This window comes from Rhinolophus ferrumequinum, chromosome 3, assembly GCF_004115265.2.
Source record: "Rhinolophus ferrumequinum isolate MPI-CBG mRhiFer1 chromosome 3, mRhiFer1_v1.p, whole genome shotgun sequence".
Taxonomy (NCBI): Eukaryota; Metazoa; Chordata; class Mammalia; order Chiroptera; family Rhinolophidae; genus Rhinolophus; species Rhinolophus ferrumequinum.
Genome location: NC_046286.1, coordinates 60,054,026 through 60,075,670, shown reverse-complemented (window position 1 = coordinate 60,075,670; position 21,645 = coordinate 60,054,026).

Sequence of the window (21,645 nt, the reverse complement as noted above, 5' to 3'; positions counted from 1 at the left end):
CTCCTTGTAAGGAAGCAAACTTTATTCACCTCATAACTTAAAAAAGAGACAACTTCTGTTGATATTATGGTGAAAGGTTTCAAGGAAGCCAACTACCCTCCTGACAAACAAGGATACTCTCCTACATAACCATAATAAAACCATCAAAATCATGAAATTAACAGTGATAGATTATGTTGGGAGGAAAATTTTCTTCTACCATTTTATATTCAAATAGTGAGAGAGGAGGGCTGAGAATTAACTAACAATAGACATATTAACAGGAGAAAAGTTTGTTTATGCATGTGGAAGCTTCCAGATGAAGAGACAACCTGAACAGCTACAAGTAGGGGTTTATACCGGTAGCAACTTAATGAGGGTGGGTGGTTAGTGGTATTTAAGGCATCAAAGGATGGAAGGTTGGAATGAGGCTTAGTTACACAATCTTCTGGAATGTCCTGGTATCCAAGGTCAGGCATCCCTGATTGGGGACCTCACTGGAAGGAGTTGTGCCAGCTGACTTTCATAAAGTTCTGCTTTAGGGACATTCAGATAAGAGCACTTTCTACATCTGTTGAGCTCGGGTATTTCCAATTTGAAATAATCTTTATATCATTCAAGTATGTTATCAGTCCTGTCAGTTACCACTATCTTATCCATAGTCTCCATTTAAGTTTTGCCAATTGCCCCAACAGCATTGTAGAGCAAAAGGACCCAATCTAGGATCACTCATTGCACTTAGTTGCCACATCTCTTCATTTTTCTTCAATCTAGAAGAGTTCCTCAGGAACTCTTTCAGGATGTTGATATTTTTGAAGGTTATAAGCCAGTTATCTTGGCCGAATTTAATTTCTGTGTTTCTATCTATCCATTCATTCGTCTGTAAGGAAGGAAAAAAATTCTCCTCCTTCTACCGTTCACAATTCTTGTCTGAGGCCCCTGTAGCAAAAGGCAGATTAATAAGAGAAAAGCAAACTAAAGTTTATGAACATGTATATCTCATATATACATGGGAGAAACTCAGGGAAAGAGGAACTCAAAAAGGTAACTTAGAATTCTGGCTTATAGAGCATCTTCAACAAACAATAATACATTTGTAGAGAAACGACAGGACAAAAGAAAATGGGTTTAGTTTTCCAAGGGTGGCAGAGTGTGGGAAGGTAAATATATGAGAAGAAACTAAGGGAGTAAGATTTGCTTGCAGATTCCTCTAGTGTTCCCTGGTAAGAGTCTATCCCCAGAGAAGGATAACATGTCTTGCCTTTAGACAGAACAGAGAGAGTGTATGGAGAACTTTTCCCTGCATTTTCTGCTTTCTGATTGTCTTCAGCTCAAAATAATTTTTATGTCAAAGAGGCATATTTTGGGGTGGCACATTCTGGTTTCTTTCAATTTATTCCCTTATTTGGGGCAAGTAATGAGCATGTACCGTGGATGGATCTTTGTCAAACATTGGGATATATAATGCAGTAGATGGATGTGAACTTTCCTTAGGAGAGGCCCCTTCAGCTTCTATAATGGTTAAGAAGCCAGATTATAAATTCGGGATATCTGGGTTCAGGTCCCAGCAGGACTACTTATTGCCATTAATATCTTGGGCATGTTACTTAACATACATGACTCACGTAAAGAGGGAAGGTGAATAAAAATACCTAAGATCTAAGACAGACATTTACTTGAAATGAGTTAAAACTGGCATCTTGGTAAGTATCAGTAATCTGCATCTGAAAATTAGGTTTTCTGTCTGAAGATGCTAATTGAGTTTTATTTCACATTATTTTAAAAGGGAAAAATTATAATATGTTACACATCAACCCCCAAAGCCCCAACCAATTTCCTAAAGCATAACTGAAGTATGCTTAAACACCTACAGAGACATGCCACCCTAAAATATGCCACTTTGGCATAAGAGTTATTTTGAGTGAAGGTATCTGAGTTCCTGAACTCTCTTAACCTACGTAAAAGCAGACCCTCACAAAAGAACTCAAGAAGACTAGCAACTCTCGTCTTCAAACTATCATATCTCCCATCCATCTTCCTAAAGGCACATTTTATATTCAAAAAAGGCATTTGTATCTGTGCCCTTTTCCCGTCTTTCTAAGAAGTTATTTGCTCTCCCACAAGTCCTGCTCTGCTTCTCCCCAGCCCTATTAAGATATTATAGAAACTCTAAATTCTAACTGCCTTCTTGAATCACATTTTTTGTGAACTCTGACATATACGTAAAAAAAAGCCATTGTCTTTTCTCTTGCTAATCTGTCTTTTGTCAGTTTAATTTTCATACCCCCAAGAAAAACAACAAAAGAGGGTAGAGAAAAAAATTTTTTCTCCCTGATACACCTATGTATTAGTAACAGTGATCACGTTTAGGATGCAAAATGTTTAAAACATTGATCACCAGAAAATTAAAACAATTGCTTTGTGTACAGTAACATCTCTTCCATTGGACTTACTATTTTTCTTCCTTTAATTCCTTATCCACAATTCTCTTCAAAATTTTCTCAACTTTTCTGCTATTCATTGTACAGCTCTCAGCAAAAACAGTGGCTCGATATGGAAAGCCCTGGTAAATGCTTGCAGGACAAATGCCAGTGACAGAGCATGACTCACTCTGAGCACGACGCTCTGAGGTCACTGAGCATCAGCGATATCCAAAGACTGCACCCCCTCTGTGGAAACTCACTGTGCTTTTCAAAATGTCTATGGCTGTTGCTATTGTTCTACCACTTGAATTTGTAAGATAACTGGGAAATTTCCCCTCACATTGTTTTGATAAAACATATTGAACTTTTGGAGATACAAATATAAAATTTTCCATTAGTTTAAAACAAACAAACTCTGTGTTGAGATATACGCATTCTATGAAGTGTGGGTATTAAAAAACAAAAGGTGTTGTTTTGAGAGATATTTGGCAGGCTACGCTTTCATAGGTAAAGCACTTAAGGTGGTGCTTGGTGCAAAGAAGTATTAGCTATTATTATTTTGCCTTTATGAACCCAACATTCTAGTGGGCAAAGCAGGCAAGTAAGCACAAGATGATTAAGATCACTGCAGATTGTGATAAGTTTTCTGAAGAGATTGAATAGCATGATAGAAAATATTGGGGGGGGGACCTTCATATGCAAGGTCACGGTGGCCTTACTGGGGAGGCAACATCTAAAAATAAACTTGAAAATGAAAAGAAGCCAGATATGAGGGGAGCCATGGCAAAGCATTGCAGGCACAGGCAAGAGCAAGATCCCAAGGCAAAAGGGAGAACTGATGCTTGAAGTGCTGTGGTTAGAGAGCGGGGAGTAGGGAGAACTCTGTAAGATGAGGCGAGAGAGACAGGCAGGCCTTGGTCATGTAGCATCTTGGAGGCCGGCCATAGTTCAGAGTCTGGATTCTAGTCTAAGTGCTGTAAGAAACTAAGAGTTTTAAGTGGAGGGATGAAATGATCTGATTTAAGTTTTTAGATCCCTTTTGCTGAGGAGAGTGGGCTAATGGAGATTTCAAGTGGAAGCTGGGAGATCAGATTAGGTGAAAGAATGTTTGCAAAGTTCTCTCTAATGTCTGAGCATGCGTGCATGCACGGGTGCACACACACACACACAAATAAAGAATTGTGTTCTCTCTGTCTTTCAGTAGGTGTCATATTTTCTTACTTCTTTTTTTAATTAAGATTTTTATTAAAATATAGCTAACATAAAATATTATATTAGTTTCAGGTGTACACAATAGTTACTCAACATTTATGTATCTAAAGAAGTGATCACCATGGTAAGTCCAGCAATCATGTGACACGGCACCACGCTATCACAGTATTATTGACTATATTCCCTATGCTGTACATTACATCCCTATGACGTATTTGTTTTATACCTGGAATTTTGGACCTCTTATTCCCCTTCACCTTTTCTCTCCCTTTTTAATTTTTCAATTACAGTTGACATTCAATATTGTTTTATATCAATTTCAGGTGTATAGCATGGTGCTTAGATATTTATATAATTTAAGAAGTGATCCCCCTGACTAGTCTAGTACCCACCTAGCACTATACATAGTTATTACCATATTATTGACTACATTCCTTATGCTTTACTTTACATTCCAAATGACTATTTCGTAGCTACCAGTTTATACTTCTTAACGCCTTCACCCTGTGCCCCAATGCCTCTCCCATCTATCCTCCCAATAAATCTCGTGCCCATCTGACACCATACATAGTCATTACAATATTGTCATCACTATATTCCTTATGCTATACCCTATATCCTCATGACTACTTTGTAACAACCAATTTGTGCTTCTTCTTTTTTTTTTTTCCAATTTGTGCTTCTTAATCCCTTCCCCTTTTTCACCCATTCTCAACCCCATTCCTGTCTAGCAATCATCAAAGTGTTCTCTGTAGCTATGAGTTTGTTTCTGTTTTGTTTGTTTCTTTATTTACCACATAAAAGTGAAATCACATTGCATCTGTATTGTGCTGTCTGACATGCTTCAGTTAATACAATACCTTCCACGTTCATCCATGTTGCTGCAGATGGCAAGGACCCATTCCCTTTCATGGCTGAGCAATATTCCATTGTATATATGTACCACCTTCTCTTTATCAATTCATCCATCAGTAGACACCCAGGCTGCCTCCACATGTTGACCACTGAAAACAGTGCTGCAATGAACATATGGATGCACACATCCCCTCAAATTAGTGTTTTGGGTTTCTTTGGATAAATACCCAGAAATGGGATTACTGGGTCCTTCTTTATCTCTTGTTATAGCCTCTGTTTTTAAGTCTATTTTGTCTGCTGTAAGTGTGGCTACTCAGTTTTTTTTTTTTTTTTTTTTTTCATTTTCAATATCTTTTTCCATCTCTTTACTTTCCGTGTGTGTGTGACTTTCAATCTGAAATGATTCTCTTGTAGGTGGCATATATATGGGTTTTGTTTTCTTATCCATTCAGCCCTCCTATATCTTTTGATTGCAGGATTTAATCCATTTACATTGAAAGTAATTGTTGATAGTTATGTAGCTATTGCCATTTTATTATTCATAATTTTGATCTTCCCCCCCATCTTAAAGAAGTCCCTCTAACTTTCCTTGTAATAGGTTTAGTGGAGATGAACTCCTTTAGTTTTTTTCTTGTCTGGAAAGTTCTATCTGTCCTTTGATTCTAAATGATAACTTTGCAGGGTAGGTCCTTGCTTTTCATCATGTTGAATATTTTGTGCCAATTCCTTCCGACCTGCAAAGTTTCTGTTGAGAAATCTGGTGACAATCTTATGGGAGCTCCCTTATGAGTTACTAGTTGCCTTTCTCTTGCTTTTAGGGTTCTCTCTTTGTCTTTAACCTTTGCCATTTTAATTACAATGTGTCTAGGTGTGGGCCTGTTTGGGTTCATCTTATTTGGGACTCTGTGCTTCCTGGGCTTGTATGTCTATTTCCTTTGCAAGGTTAGGAAAGTTTTCAGTCATTGTTTCTTGAGATAGATCCTCAGTTCTCTGCTTTCTCTCTTTTCCTTCCGGTACCGCTATAATGAGAACATTATTGCACTTGATGTTGTCCCAGAGGTCTCTTAAAGTAACCTCATTTTTTTTGGATTCTTTTTTCTTTTTGCTGTTCTGATTGAGTGTTTTACGCTACCTTGTCCTCCAAATCACTAATTTGATCCTCTGCTTCATCTAGTCTGCTGGTGATTCCTTCTAGTGCATTCTTCATTTCAGTTATTGTATTCTTCACTTCTGACTTTTTTTGTTGTTGTGGTTTCTATGCCCGTTTTAAAGCTTGCTATCTGTTGAAGCTCTCACTGAGGTCCTTGAGAATGCTTATAACTGTTGTTTTGAACTCTGTCACTGGTAGGTTGCTTGCCTCCATTTCATTTAGTTATTTCCCTGAAGTTTTCTCCTGTTCTTTTATTTGGGACATATTTCTTTGTTTCCTCATTTTGGCTGCCTCTCTGTGTTTGTTTCTGTGTATGAGGTAGATTTTCTATGTCTCCCAGTCTTGGCCAGGTGGCCTTATGTAGTAGGTGCCCTGTGGAGCCCTGGCACAGTCTCCCTGGTCACCTGCTTCGGGTGCTCCAAGAGTGTCCCCTGTATGGGTTGCGTGTACCCTCCTGTTATAGTTGAGCCTTGGTTGCTATTGGCACATAAGTTGGTGGGACTGACCCACAGGTTGATTTGGCCATGTCCACAGGTTATGGGGTGCTGTGCAGGGGATTCACCCCAGCTGGCTCTGGTGCCTCTTGAGACCGCCCTTTGGGTATGCCGCTTGTGGGGCTAATTGGGCGGGGTTCTGCTGTGATCTGAAGCCTACCGTCAAGTATGTTGGTTCTGGGGCCTCTTGGGAGGGGCTTGTGGTCAGGCTTAGGCCACCCACTCCCTGTGACAAGTCAGAGACTAACTGGTAGGAGCTACAAAGCCATCCACAGTTTTTCACTACCTGTGCTAAACCTGGAGGCACATGGGAGAGGTCACGCTGTGAATCGACGATGGCTGCCACAAGTACCAGGCCTGGGGTAACTGCAAAAAGCCAGGTAACCTCAAGGCCTGCTGCCACCTGCCAGCTCCTTAAAGCTCAGCCACTGATAAAGCCTCGTGTGGCATGTGAGTTGGGTGAGGCAGTCTCAGGGAGACACCAGAGTGGAAAGAGTTGTGGTCACCAAGTTAATGTAGATTTTGGTTTGGTGCCAGTGCTGAGCCTGGAGCTACCCAGGAAAAGTCTCAGAGCACACAGAGGCCAGTTGTTGCCCTCCTGGGGCCCATGGCCTTGGATAATTTTCCAAGAAAGACTGAAATGTGGGCGGGTCTGGCTGCTTGCAGAGAAAGTGCCTCAGGCATTGGGGGCATTTGGGGGGGGCGGGTCCCAGTGTGTCAGCAAGGCAGAGTCCTGAAGCTCACTAGACCAATCAGATTGAGATTTGGCCGGAAGCATAGGGGGCGGGCTCAATACAATAAAGATGGCGGCCGCCTGCCCAGCTGCTCGGGTGGATGACCCCACACAGGGAAAATGGCGACTGTCCTCCAGCCCTGGCCTTGAAGCTACACACCTCAGTCTGCTCCCTGTATGCCTCTGATGCGTCCCCCGCCCATGTCGCCATCCCTCTGCTGGAGCCCAAGGTGAGTGCCTGCGAGCGAGAGAGTCTGTGCTCGGGCTGTTTAAGCGGACGTGTGGATTTCCTGCAGCCTTCTGTCCCACCCAGAAGGTTGGAATCCCCACTGTTTTTCACAGCTAGATGTGGTGGGGACCCCTCTTTTCGGCACCAGTACTCTGGGCTGGGAAACCTGGAATGGGAATTCTTTGCTCCTCCAGAGGGAACCTCTGTGGCTGAGGTATCCCTCCCTATTTTCAACCACAACACGGAGGTTTGGGAACAGCCCAGTTTGCATCTCTGCTTCTCCTACCGGACTTGATGTGGCTTCTTCTTTATAACCCTTGTTATAAAACTTCTGTTTAGCCAACTTCAGGTGGTTTTTAAGGTTGACTGTTCTATAATATAGTTGTAATTTTAGTGTGTTCTTGGAAGGAAGCAGGCACAGAGTTTATCTACTCCACCATCTTGGATGTCTCTTTTTAATGTTTTCTATCTCCATTTTTATGTTTCCTATCTCTTTGTTGAAGTTCTCCCTGAGATCATTGAGCATCCTTATAACCAGTGTTTTGAACTCTATGTCTGGTAGATTGCTTGTCTCCATTTTGTTTAGTAATTTTTCTGGAGTTTTGTTCTGTTCTTTCATTTGGGACATGTTTCTTTGTCTACCCCACTTTGGCTGCCTCCTGGTGTTTGTTTCTCTGTATTAGGTAGGACTGCTGTGCCTCCTGGTCTTAGTAGAGTAGCCTTGTGTAGTAGGTGTCCTGTGGGGCTCAGTGGCAAACTCTTCCTGGTCACCTGAACTGGGTGCTCCCATTGTGTTCCTTGTGTGTGCCCTCCTGTTGTAGCTGAGCGTTGGTTGCTGTTTTCACATCAATGGGAAGGATAGATTCTTGGGCTAATTTGTTGTGAGGACTGGTCGTGACTATAGTGGAGGAGCTGTGGGGCAGGGCCGACCTCATGGAGCAGGATTCACTTTAGCAGAGCTGTGGTGTCTGCCCAGTGTGCCCTTTGGGTGATGCTTAAGCTGGGCTGAAGCTGGCCATCAGGAGTGCCAGCCCAGAGGTCTCCTGGGAGGGGACCCATGGCAGGCTAAGTTCCGCTACAGCCACTACCCTGCTCAGAGCCACCTGACATGGGCCACAAAGCAATCCAGAGATGGTCACCACTCACTCTGGGCTTGGAGGTGCCTGGAGATGCCAAGCAGCGAAAAAATGCCAGTTGTCACTATTGCCAGTCTTATGGCTGCTCAACCATTGGTACAGCACATGCTGAAGCCAGATGCTGCTTGTTTGGGTTTTGTGAACCTTTGAGAGCTTTTAGGACAGTCCGCTGCATGAGCCAAGATGAGCCGTATATATGGAAAAGCCACTGGAAGAAGTTTTGGGTGGGCCCGGAGGTTGGGTTGGATGAGGTCTCAGGGAATCAGGGCCAATGAACAGTGTTAGCTAGGTTGATGGAGACTGAGATATGGCAGCGGCCTGTGTCTGCACACTGGAAGCGGGGAGGGCTCAACAAACAAACAGTGGCTTCTGCCAGCTCCTCTGTCTAGGGGAGAGCTGCTGCTCCAGCCCTTGCCCTAAAGCCAAACACCTCAGTTCCTCCCCCCACGTCCCTGGTGCCCCTCAAGCTGCTGCCCCAGCACCAGAGCTCAGAGCAAATGAGTCCATTGGCGAGTAAGTCCATGCACGGGACCATTATGAGGAGCACCTGGAACTTCAGCTGCCCTCCATCTTACTCAGCCACGATCTCTGCTCTGGTTTTCACAGCCAGAAGTTATCGGGACTTCTCTCCCCAGCATTGGAACTCTGGGCTGGGGAGTTTGATGTGGTGCTGGGACCCCTTGCTCCTCTGGGGAGGCTGTCTGCAGCCAAAATATTCCTCCCAATTTTTAACAGTGACATGAAGTTGTGAGTCCAGCCTGTTCCACATCCCCTCCTACCAGTCCCAAGGTGACTCCTTCTGTATGTCCTTAGTTGTAGGGATTCAGATCAGTTAGACTTCAGGCGATTCTCAATGATGTGGTTTAGTTGTAATTTTGATATGGTGTGAGAGGAGGTAAGCACAGTGCTTATCTACTCCATCATCTTGACTGGATCTATGGGATGTGTCATTATTTAGAAATGGCAGCATGGCTGCAAAATGACAACATTTGCTTCAGCTCCTTTTTATAGCACCTGGTAACTTTTGCTTTGATCCTCCCTTAATTTACCTATTGTTGTACTTGGCTGTTGGTTTGTTTGTTTGTTTGTTTTGTCTTACTGCTTAGAAGAATGACACTGTGGCTATTCTATTTGTATAAGCTAAATATCAGAGAGGTGTGCTATTATTCCTCAGTAGGCGACAGCTGCAGTGTGACCATCTATCTCTTTTTGCATATTAAACAGATGGTTAGGAACAAATGACCTTTCTGAAGAGATTAAGGGTAAGATACTTTGAAATAAGGATTATTTGGAGCTGAGGGCAATTGAGAAAAGACAGATACAAAAAAAGCTCTCTGCCTTCCCCCTATTTACCTAGAAGTAGGACATAACTTTGTAAAAGTGTCCCCTCTCCCTTCTCTACCAGGAAGGACGGAAGTTAATCACTAGAGACAACTCTAGACCCATATCAGCCCAAAGATGGCACCACTGGAATCTATATAACAAACTTTATCTTCCATATATTTGCCCATATATTTGCCTTCCCACAGTTTGTTTTCCCAGATACTCGAAGTCCTTTCCTTTGTCTGTCATTTCTCTAACTTTTTTTTTGTTCTTTGCTAAGATGGTATATAAGCCCAAGTTCTAACCTCCCCTTTCAGTTACTAATTTCTGAGTGCTCCCATGTGTATGCACAGTGCACAAGTTAATAAACTTCTGGTTTTTTTCCTTTTGTCAATCTGTTTTTTGTCAGTCTAATTTACAGGGTCCAGCCAGAGGGTAGAGAGAAAAGATTTTTTTCTTTCCCTACATGACAAAGAACAGAAAGTTTATACCAAGAGACCCAGAAACAGGGTAGTTCTGGCATAGAGAGGACCAAGAGCTGGTTGCCTCATTTACTAGCTGTGCTTGCTTAGCCAGATAACAGGCTTCATATAGCCATGGTTTCTTCAGTGAAATGTTTTTCTGTGGAGATAGGGGTGCAGAACAAGAATGAAATAAGATAAAATATGGTAATAGAACACTCTAGATTGTGTTACAGAAACAAATAACACCTGAAACTCAGTGGCATCAATGGCTTGGCACAAGTGGCTTAAGATGGGAGCCAGTGGGGTTTCTTCCTCCTTCTGAATACTCTAGGATCCATATTCCATCATCATGTGATATAGCCTCAACATGTGGCCTCCAAGATTATTGAAGAAAGGGAAGAGAGAATGTAAAACTGCATAATGTATTTTTAATGTTCAGATCTGGGGGGTGACTTATGTCATGTATATCCATCCTCCATTCGCCAGGACTGAGTCACATGGCCCCAATAAAAATGCCAGGAAAGCTGAAAAAAAAAATGTTGTTTCTCAGTTGTCCAGAAAGAAAAAAGTAAAATGAGATTTGGTGAAATAATGGCATTGTCTCTACCACATGTAGGTAAATGTGTTTTATAAAATATTACTTCTAGTTTTTCTCTGCTAATGATACTTTGATATGACTATATATGGAGATTTCTGTTATAAATGTGACAATCCCTTACAAGGGGTAACTGTTCACTGAGCTTCTCCTATGTCTGTTGTTTCTCAAAATAATCAGCTCAAAACACTCCTTATGCCAAAGAGGCATATTTTGGGGTGGCACACTCTGCTACCCTTCTCTTACATATTCCCCATTGACTCCTCCGAGCTTCTCTCTTACCACCACCCTTGCTCACCCTATTCCAGCCTCACTGGACATTCTCTGTTCCTCCAATAGTCAGGCTGTGCTCTAGCCTCCCAGCATCTGCTCTAGCTCTTCCCTCAGCCTAGAAAGGTCTTCCCTGAGATGTGGTGTCCACCCTGCTGACTCCCTCCGCGTCTCACTTTAATACCTTCATGCATACTGAATATTGACTTTGTATAATTTTTATTGTTTGTCTCCCCACTCCCTACCCCCATTGGAATGTACGTCCACAAGGACACTGATTCCTTACGGTTTTTTTTTTTTTACTGATATTACCCAAAGTACCTAGTAGATGCACAAAAATGTTTTATTGAATTGAATCAATCACACAGATTATTAACTAGCTCTTAATGGGTTAGGTGGCATAAAGGTTTGTTTTCCCTTAACACAACTGCTGTGAGCAGAGAGTGTTTGTGTTGCTCTAAATGATTGGAGGTGGGTGGGGTGAAGCAAGGATCCCAAAATTAGGGGGGAAATCATTGTGAACATCGAAAAGGTCTTTTTTGTGTTGCTGATTTTGTGTTTCAGGCTATGACCAATGGCAATAGATTATTTCAACGACAAATTTTAGTTTTTCAAGTAATGTCTTTGGAATGTTTTGCTTTTCTTCTAAAACAAGCTAACCCTGTAAAGAACATAAGCTTCAGTTTCAGCTTAAGAGAAAAACCTTTAGGTGGAGATAAAATAGAAACAAGCACCATTCGATCTTTCACTACCTGGTCTGTTTGAAGACAGGACGTGTTTGGACAGTGGTACTTAATGAGATCATTTCTGTTACTGTTTGTGAAGGGCTTAGCTTTGCCTTGTTCTCCTTTGGGCTTAAGAACTTGGACATTTTAGAATGCATTTTTCAAATTAAATACAGAGTTTCAGTTGCTTTGATGCGGTACAAGGGGACAGCAAAAAAAAAAAGTTGAAAATAATTTTTGAACTATGCATGAACAGCTACTGAAATTCTTGCGAAAACACAAATACATGTGAAAAGAGTCAATATTGTATACATAAATGACATCTTATACAAAACTACATTTTGATGTGGTGGTGGTGAGCAGTGGTGGTTTTAAAACGTTATCTCTGTTCTAGAAACATTAAACCTTTCCTTGAATGAATGCCCAAATTCTCCCCTTTGCTTTGGTGGCTAGCGAGTCTGGGCATTTAGGGTGGGATTTGCATTTGTTTAGCAATGCCTTAAATTCCTGAGTTGAAAAAGAAGCTTTTATCCTCTACCCGCAGGTGAGCTGGACACTTTTGCATCATTCAGTTCCATTCCAGAAGACTGGGGGGAAATGAGCTAAGAGATAGGTCTATGCACAACGGGCTGGTGGTGCTTGGGCTCTAAGTCCTGAACCAGCTGTCTTTGCTGTTTAACACTTCCGCCCACACTCGACGTTGGGCATTATATTAAAATTAATTGCATCGCTAGATTCTAGTCATTCATTTTCAACTATGTAAGTCCAACTATGTAAGAGCAGTGGGACATTTATTTATAATTTTGCTTCAACTCGTAATTATTTACCCAATAACATTGGTGGATTACCTCCGCCCGCTCCCTGCTGCCTTATTAGAATGTCAGCTATAATAAATAGCTCCTCTACTACTTAATTACTTTGTTACAACAATCAGAATTTTAGTAAGCAAACTGATAAAAATGAGATTTTTCATCTTGTGCCGAGTCTGATTATTATGCTCTACAGCTATAGCTAGAATTGGCCCCTTCTTCAACAATGCTAGTTGGTCATAAATACGGGGTGGGGGGGGGGGTGCCAAAAAAAAAAAATGTGTGCACACAACTTGTATTCATCTTTTGTCATCGGTATATATTGAGTATTACAATTTTAATACAGTTTTTCCTTTCTTAAAATGTGTATACATTTTTTGGGCATCTAATGTATGTTTTATATTGAGAACAACAAGTTTAAGGGTTTTTTCTTTGAGGTGAGAGATGTGGGGTCGCCATTTGTATTGGGGGAGTAGCCCCGCATTCTGACTCTAATCAGATGAGCTGCCTGTAATTACCAATAACATATTCTGTGGGCAGAAGTCTCCTAACTTGTCTTCCTCATAATTTAGGCAGAGTAGTGCTTGAACCAACCTGCTTGTCAGGCAAGGGGATTATTTCTGAAAGGACCTCCAAGGAAGGAAATACCCCCTTTTCCTTGAGTAACATTCTCCTGTGCATTTTACGTTCAAGTTCTCAGCAATAAGAGGGAGCTACTATACTGTGCCTTCCACCCGGGATGGTTGAAAGGCCTGGAGTGCTGCGTGGCTCCCAAGCTAGAAATTGTCAGTCTCCCCTGGAAGAATCATGAGCAGGACAGGAGAAGCAAGGGGGGAAAAAAGCAAAGTCAGATTAAACTGAAAGGCAATTTAAAGGTTAAATCTTGCCAGAAGACAAGAAATTACAATTTCAAAGTTGGGTAGCAAAATTGCGTTTCCCAATCCTGGAATTATCTAAAAATATATCTTTTAAAATTTTCACATATAATTGGTCAAATGGCAAAGAAGCCAGAACATGTGACAATTCAGTTGTATTTATTATTAATGGATAAGAACGTCTTAGTTTTACAGGTTTGTCAGCTACCTGGAAGAAGGTATCTAGTAATAGGCAAAGAAAACTGTACTTGACTGTGAGACGCTCTTCCTCCTTCACCCACACCACTCCAATCCCATTCATCATGATATGTTTATCTAAGTTTATGATAGAAAATGTAGGGCAGACCATGAAGAATAGCGAAGAATGACAAATGCCTGTCAATCAGTGGTTTTCTTCAGCACTCTTTGATGACCCCAGGGCTGGGCTGGCCCATTCTTGGGTTTTGGGTAATTGTCCAATAAAACCCAGAGTGTAGCTAGGCCCTTTTATATGGGAGTATTCAAATCAGCTACATGGCCCATGTTGAGGTCACCAGGAATCAGCTACTGAGGTCACCCAGGAGTTAAGGTAGAGACAGGGAGAGTCAGAGAGAGAGAGAGAGAGAGATAGAGAGAGAGAGAAGATAGAGAGAGATAGAAGAGAGAGCGAGACACGGATGGAGTGAGGGAGAGAAAGATTTTGGTACAATTATTTAATATACAAATATAAAAGTGTTGATGTAGTCATAAGAAATGGAATATTTTTAACTCTTCAACCTTCATTTTATATTTAATTTCATATTTATTTTGAATTATATGGGTGGGGGAGGCAGGAGGCAGTTCACCTTTAGATAAATCTTTAAAAAAATTTAAAAAAATTTTTTAGTAGTTTCAGGTGTACAAAGCAGTGTAATAATTAGACATTTATACCCCTCATAAAGTGATAACGCCCCATCTATTACCCCTCTGACATCATACACAGCTGTTACAATACCATTAACTATATTCCCTGTGCTGTACTTTATATCTTGTGACTATATATATATACTAGATACCTTCTTCCAGATAGCTGACAAATATATATATATGCGCAGAGGGTGCCAAAAAAATGTATATACATTTTAAGAAAGGAAAAAACTGTATTAAAATTGTAATACTTAATATATACTGATAATAAAAGATGACTACAAGTCAGATGTATACTTTTTTTGGCATCCCGGTATATATATATTAATTATCGTTGACATTCAATATTATTCTACTTCAGCTTCAGGTGCATAGTGTAGTGGTCAGGTATTTACAGTCTATGAAGTGATTCCCCTGATAAGTCCAGTGCCCATCTGGCACCCTACATAATTTTTACAACATTATTGATTATATTCCCCATACTGTATTTCATAACCCTGTGACTATGTTGTGACTACCCATTTGTACTTTCTAATCCCTCCAGCTTCTCTCCCCGTCCCCACCCCCTCCCATCTAGCAAACTCAGTTTTTTCTTTATTTCTCTGAGTCTATTTCTGTTTTGTTTGTTCGTTTATTCTGTTCTTTAGATTCCACATATAAGTGAGATCTTATGGTATTTGTCTTTCTCAGTCTGACTTATTTCATTAGCATAATGTTCTCTAGGTCCATCCACATTGTTGCAAATGGTAAGATTTCATTCTTTTTTATGGCCGAGTAATACTCCATTGTACAAAGGTACCATAGTTTCTTTATCCACTCATCTATTAATGGGCATTTTGGTTGTTTCCATGTCTTGGCTATTGTGAATAGCGCTGCAATAAACATAGGGGTGCATATATTTTTTTGAATTAGTGTTTTGGATTTCTTTGGATAAATAGCCAGGAGTAAAATTCCTGGATCATAAGGTAGTTCTATTTTTATTTTTTTGAGAAGCCTCCATACTGATTTCCATAGTGGCTGCACCAGTCTGCAATCCCACCAAGAGTGCATGAGGATTCCCTTTCTCCACATCCTCACCAGCACTTGTTTGTTGATTTATTGATGATAGCCCTTCTGACAGGTGTGAGGTGGTATCTCATTGTGGTTTATATTTGCATTTCTCTGATGATTAGTGACACTGAGCATCTTTTCATATGTCTATTGGCCATCTGTATGTCCTCCTTAGAGAAATGTCTCTTTATGTCCTCTGCCCATTTTTCAATTGGGTTGTTTGGTTTTTTTAGTGTTGAGTTGTATGAGTTTTTTAAATAAATTTTGGGTATTAACCCCTTATGAGATGTATCATTGGCAAATATCTTCTCCCATTCAGTAGGCCGCCTTTTTGCTTTCTTGATGGTTTCCTTTGCTGTGAAAAAACTGTTTAGTTTGATATAGTCCCACATGTTTGTTTATTTATTTATTTATTTTTGCTTCCCTTGCCTGAGGGGTATGTCAGTAAAAAGGTTACTGAGGGCAATGTCTACGAATTTACTTTTTAGGTGAATCTTCTTGGTCTTGTCCAACCCATGGCCCAATGAGACTGGATCCATTACAGCTGATTTTGTAGGCGCCTCTTGTTACGTTATAAAAAGAGTTATTTTCTTCTATTGCACTGTGCTTACTAGAGAGAGCCTCAAAAAGGCATGAGAGTGAATGAGTGATCAAACAATTCCTGGGACCTATGTTTGGCAACAGCGGAAAAGCCAACAAATGGGTAGAAGCTACCCGACGAGTTCATCCTGTTTGCACAGGGTAATCAGGGCAAACGTGAGACTGTGAAGTTTAGAGAAGGTATTCCAGACTTCTCTTCAGAATCATCACTTCTTGGGTCTCTGTTACTTTGATTACTTTCCCGGTCTTTCTGACATGCATGCGTATCCTCATGTGATCTACCCCTGGTGTCCTTTCTGGTGGTCTGGGCTGTGTTAGATGACACCATCCATTTCTCTGATATAGTCCAGAGCTGAGCCAATGTGGGAAATAATGAACTTATTGGTAAGCTATAACCATATCCCTTTTTAACTCTCTTAGATTTGATTTATTAATTCTTTGTGCATGCGGTGTTCATGCGCTGATGAGGGCCAGATGGTCCATCCACTTATCAGCCACAGCTTTCCCTGACCCTGTGAAAGGAGGAGATGGCAACTGAGAACTGCTACATGCACCACCGTGCTTGGAGTTCTCTCTCTGAGAGTTAAAAATCTGCTTACGGCCTCCAGAGTCTTTCCTGATGCTCCATTCTAGGCTTTGCAGGGGCAGGAGCAGGTTTTAGTTCCTGGGCTCAGTGCCATAGCTGCTGGTAGTTGATTCTCCTTAGGACTTGGACTATCAGGTTGTTTTAGGACTCGGGTTTGCCTCACTTCCTCTCTAGGGCCTTGAGACTTTAGCTACAGAACCTTCCTTTTCTCCAGTTTTCAGACAAACAGAGAAGACTTTTCCCATGGAAACAGGGAGAAAAAGGATAGAGAACACACTGATTTAGAAAAATAGATGGACCTTTAAGGGAATAAAAAGACAAACCACAGGTTAGGAGCAAATATTTGCAAAAGAACTTGGCAATAAGGAAAAAAAGGACCCACTTAAAAATGGGAAAAAGATCTGAATAGGTACCTCACCAAAGAAGATGAACAGATGGCAAATGAGAGTATGAAAAGATGGTCAACATCATATATCATTTGGGAGTTACAAATTAAAACAGCAATAAGATACCACTACACACCTGTTAGAAGAGTTAAAATCCAAAATACTGTCAAAACCTAATGCTGGCAATGACGTGAAGCAATAGGAACTCTCATTCAATGCAAAATGGTGTAGCCACTTTGGAAGACAGGTTGGTGGATTTTTACAAAACTAAACATACTCTTACTGTATGATCCAGCAATCATACTCCTTGGTATTTACCCAAAAGAGTTGAAAACTTATGTCCATACAAAAACCTGCTTGCAGATATTTATAGCAGCTTTATTCAGAATCACCCAAACTTGGAAGCAACCATAATATCCTTCTATAGGTGAATGCATAAATAAATTATGGGACATCTAGACAATAGAATATTATTCAGCACTTAAAATAAATGAGCTATTTAACCATGAAAAGACATAGAGGAACCTCAAATATATGTAGATTGCTAGGTGAAAGAATCTGAAAATTCTACATACTGTATGAATCCAACTACGTAACATTCTGGAAAAGGCAAAATTATGGAGAAAATAAAATGCTCAGTGGTTGCCAGAGGTTACCGAAGGGAAGCGACGAATAGGTGGAGCACAGGGGATTTTCAGGGCAGTGAACCTACTCTGGTTGATACTGTGATGGAGGATACATGTCCTTATACATTTGTCCAAACCCACAGAATGTACAACACAAAGAGTGAACCCCAGTGTACACTACAGACTGTAGTGAATAATAATGTATTACGAGTAGCTCATTAAGTATACCCAGTGTACCGCACTGCTGTAAGATGTTAGTGACAGGCTCTGGGGGAGGGAGGGCGGGGCACATGGGAACTCTATACTTCTGCGGAATTTTCTGTAAATCTAAAACTTAAAAAAAATAGTCTACTAATTAAAAGAAAATAAAAATATGAATCTGAAAAGAGTGCGTGAAGAAGAATGCTAAGGGGGCTGGTTAGTCAAGGAAATACGGCCAACACCGATCTGGATTTTTCTGAGCCACCTCAAAGGCAGGTCTCTCGTGTGGTGTTTTTACCACCAGGAGTCCAGCCGGTGGATCTAAGTTACAGGTCAATTGAACAGCACTCCACTGTTCACCATCTTAGAACTACTAAGGATATCACAGACTTCCATTTCAGGGAGGCAGGGGAAGAAGAAAAAGACTTTTCAACTGAGCTTAAAGGCAAGAAGTAGAAAAGTCCAGAGGCTTTTGTAGCCCACAGCATTTTAAAAGCTCTTCAAATAAATAGTCTCAAGTTCTGGAGTTGTAGCAACAGGATGAGTACCCAATAAGCTTTGATATGGTGGTTTGTGCTGCATTCACAATATTTACCCACCACGCTTGTGTGTGTGTGTGTGTGTGTGTGTGTGTGTGTGTGTGTGTGTGTGTGTGTGTGATGAGAGAGAACTTTTGCCTGACAGCCTGAGAGACCTAAAGGAAGGAAGGAAGTATCTTCATCTTCTCTCATTTCCTATAGTGGCAGAGTCTAACCTGAAGTGGCTTTTCTTTTCTATTTATTTCATGCATCTATGCACATTTCTTAATATGTCTTTGTACTTACATCCCTTGAAGCCACTTTCTGCTTCTTCCTTTTTCTACCCAGCCACACTTTTTAAAAAGAAAATGTTGTTAGTACAAACTCTTTCCGCTGTTGTCACATTGTGTATTACATTTCCCTCCCTCTTCATGTCCATCTGTGTTCCTCCGGATGGATGTCATCCTCTGTCCCCTGGCTCACCACTGGTTTGGAGACAACTTTGGGTATTTAGTTGGCCTCTATCTGAGACCACCCAGATATCTTAAGGGGAGTCAAAAAAAAAAAGGTGATCAATTTTCACAACTTACTACTTTTAGATGGCAAATGCTACTTTCTGAAGAACAGAAGACATGTGAGTGTGGTCTTACAGAGAAACGGGAGGCTAGGGGAAGTCCTACTTGTCCCAGCCAAAGGTGTGACCTCGAGAAAATTACTCAACCTGTCCAAGCTCAAGTTCTTTTTATGCAAACTAAAGATATTTTGCTGCTTCAAGGCAGGGGACTAGAACTTTGTTTTCCTGAGGTCTTGCCAGATATATGGTTTTGTATTAGAACATAAGAAACACTATCTACCTAGATTGATAGATCTTGAATTTCTCCAAGGCAAGTTGGGTCAAATTTCCCTTAAATCTCCCACAGCACATTCCATGCTATTAGTAATCTTAAGAGCTACCCTTTACTGAACAATTTATGAGCCACTTACCTGCCTGGGGACTCAAACTTGTTGAGCAGTGGTTATTATGGGGCGAGAAGGGAGGGAGTGGGCCATTGTGTGGCGCCAATAGCCCACCCAGGGACTCCAGCTTCTGAGAGCAGGCAGCTCTCTTGGGTTAGCAAGCTCTCTCCAAGAGCTGAAGGTGATGTCTTGAAGATCTTTATCTTTCCTCTTTGCCATCCCCGCTGAGTCCTATACAACACATACAGAGCTTCAGGGCGAGACAACTGTGACCTGGAAAGTTAAGTGTAATGGGGAAAAATAATTAACTATTCACAACATTTCCTGTAATGCACCTGCAAAGCTGAGCTGCAGGCTGCATTGGGCTTTTTGGGTTATGGGTGGAAAGAAGCATCAGAAAAATTATCCGCATAAGCATAAGAATAAAAAATGTGAGTAAGAATGGCAGGCCTTGGCGAGAGTGTTGTCTAAAGAGGATTCGAGGTGTTTCCCTGTGTGTTGAAGGAGTGTAATTCCTCCTTCCAGGCTGCTCTCCCTTGCCTTCAGGAAATTTAAAATTGCTCTTTAAGATGTTTTACAGTCAGATATTTTTCACTGCCACCGGTACTGAGATGGGCTTAGAGGTGGTTCAGGCTTATGATAGACTGGTAGGAGAAGCTTTTCTCCACAATCAGAATCAAGCCTCTCTTCAGACAGCCGTCAGTTTTCAAAGGATCTTGCTGATGGAAAGGATTATGCACAGCGATGGGCAAAGAGTTAATAAATAGCAACAAAGACCTGCTGAATGTTTGAAATGCAGGCCCAGTGGTTCTTCCCTAATAAAAACAATTAGCACACCTCTAATGGCTAAGAGTTTGCAAAGCACTTTCCCATCCATTGTGTCACCTTATTCCCATGCTCACCTACTAAGCCAGACATAGTAAATGGCGTGATCCCCACTGAGCTGAGAGGAAACCGGAGTTCTGTGACCTGCCCACTCCCCAGAGCCTACAAGGACAGGGCCCAGGTAAAAACCCGAATCACTGGACTCAGTTTGTCTCCATTCCTCTAGGCTCCTTGTCATCTAGTCTGTTCACGCCCAGCAGCACCCCCCATTCTTCTTCCCTGCCCTCTCCCAATCAGACTTGGACATGAAATTTGAGTTTATCAGGTCCAGGTACAACAGAAAACACATCACTGCTGGAGAGCCCAACAGCCTTTTTGTATTCTGCATATATCTTCCTGAGAGAAGTATATGTAGCCTTTTATTACTTATAGGGCACGGGCTCAACAGATGCCAGTAGATATGACTTACCTATACATGATAAAATCCAGGAAATAAGCCACAAGTTAAATACCTCAGCCTTCTCCCTCTGCCGTGCCTCATGATCATAGGAAAGGCACTGGAGGTAAGGGATTAGTAAACTGAGCACACAGAACATTATCTTGACATTTCCTCCTAACCATACAACACAAAGTCCTTCACAACTGTAAAAGCACGTTTGGAACTTCCCAAGCAGGTTCAAGGTAAATGTTTGGCTGAGGCCTGTTTAGGGTTTCTATCAGCGACTTGAAGAGTAATGTAAAAGGTTCACAGATTCTTCAGGGGACAAAAGCTGGGTGGCGTAGCTAATAGCTGTGTGTAGTTACAGAGAGGAGAAGCAGCCATGTCAGGATGGGCGACCTCACATCTCGGCCGCTTCCGTATCCATGTGGATCACCCATCCGACGCGCGCAGCCCTCAGGTCCTCGACCGGCCCATTTCCAAGGATTTCATCTTCTTCAGTATCATTCTGGACCTTGCTGTTCCTCAGGGCTACTCCACGTCAGATGCTTCCAGCATCACACTCTCTAACCACTGTCTTCCATGACTCCAGCGCTTGCTTTCTTCCTCTCCCACTACACCTATTCTCAACTCATTCTCTTCCTATTCCTTCCCACTTTGTTTCTCTCTGTGTTAGGGAATGCGACCACTTCTCAGCCAGTCTCCGAGTCAGAACCTTGGGCATGTTCCTCCCACTCTCCTAACCACCCCGGACTGGAATATTGAAGGGGATCAGGATTTGCTACCCCCAAATATGCCATTATGGCCTAGGGATTGTTTTGAGCTGAGGACAGTTAAGAAGCCGCTAATGCAGAGAGAGCTCTGCAGCCTCCTATGAGCCTAAAAGCAGGACGTAACTTTCCCTTCGTAAAGATGATCTCCTCACCCTTCCCATATAAGGGAGAACAACTCTTATCGCTAGAGACAGAAAGTTGGTACTGAGATAGGTCTGTACGAACAGGCCTTACTTGTTTCCCCTGTGTAGTTACCCTTCCACAATTTACTGCCTCTAGAAGCCCAAATCCCATTTCCTTTGTCTTGTCGCTTCTCCAATTTGTGTCAGTTTTCACAAATTTATCACGTTTGTTAAAATGGTATATAATCCCCTGGGTCTAACTGCCTCTTTGGGTCTTCATTTCCTTTCTATTAAGGCCTCTGAAGCATGTAGAAAAAAAATTAAAATATTAACATCAAATACAATTTTTATGCATTTTCTCCTGTTAATCTGTCATTTGTCAGTTTAATTCAGAAGCCCCAGTCA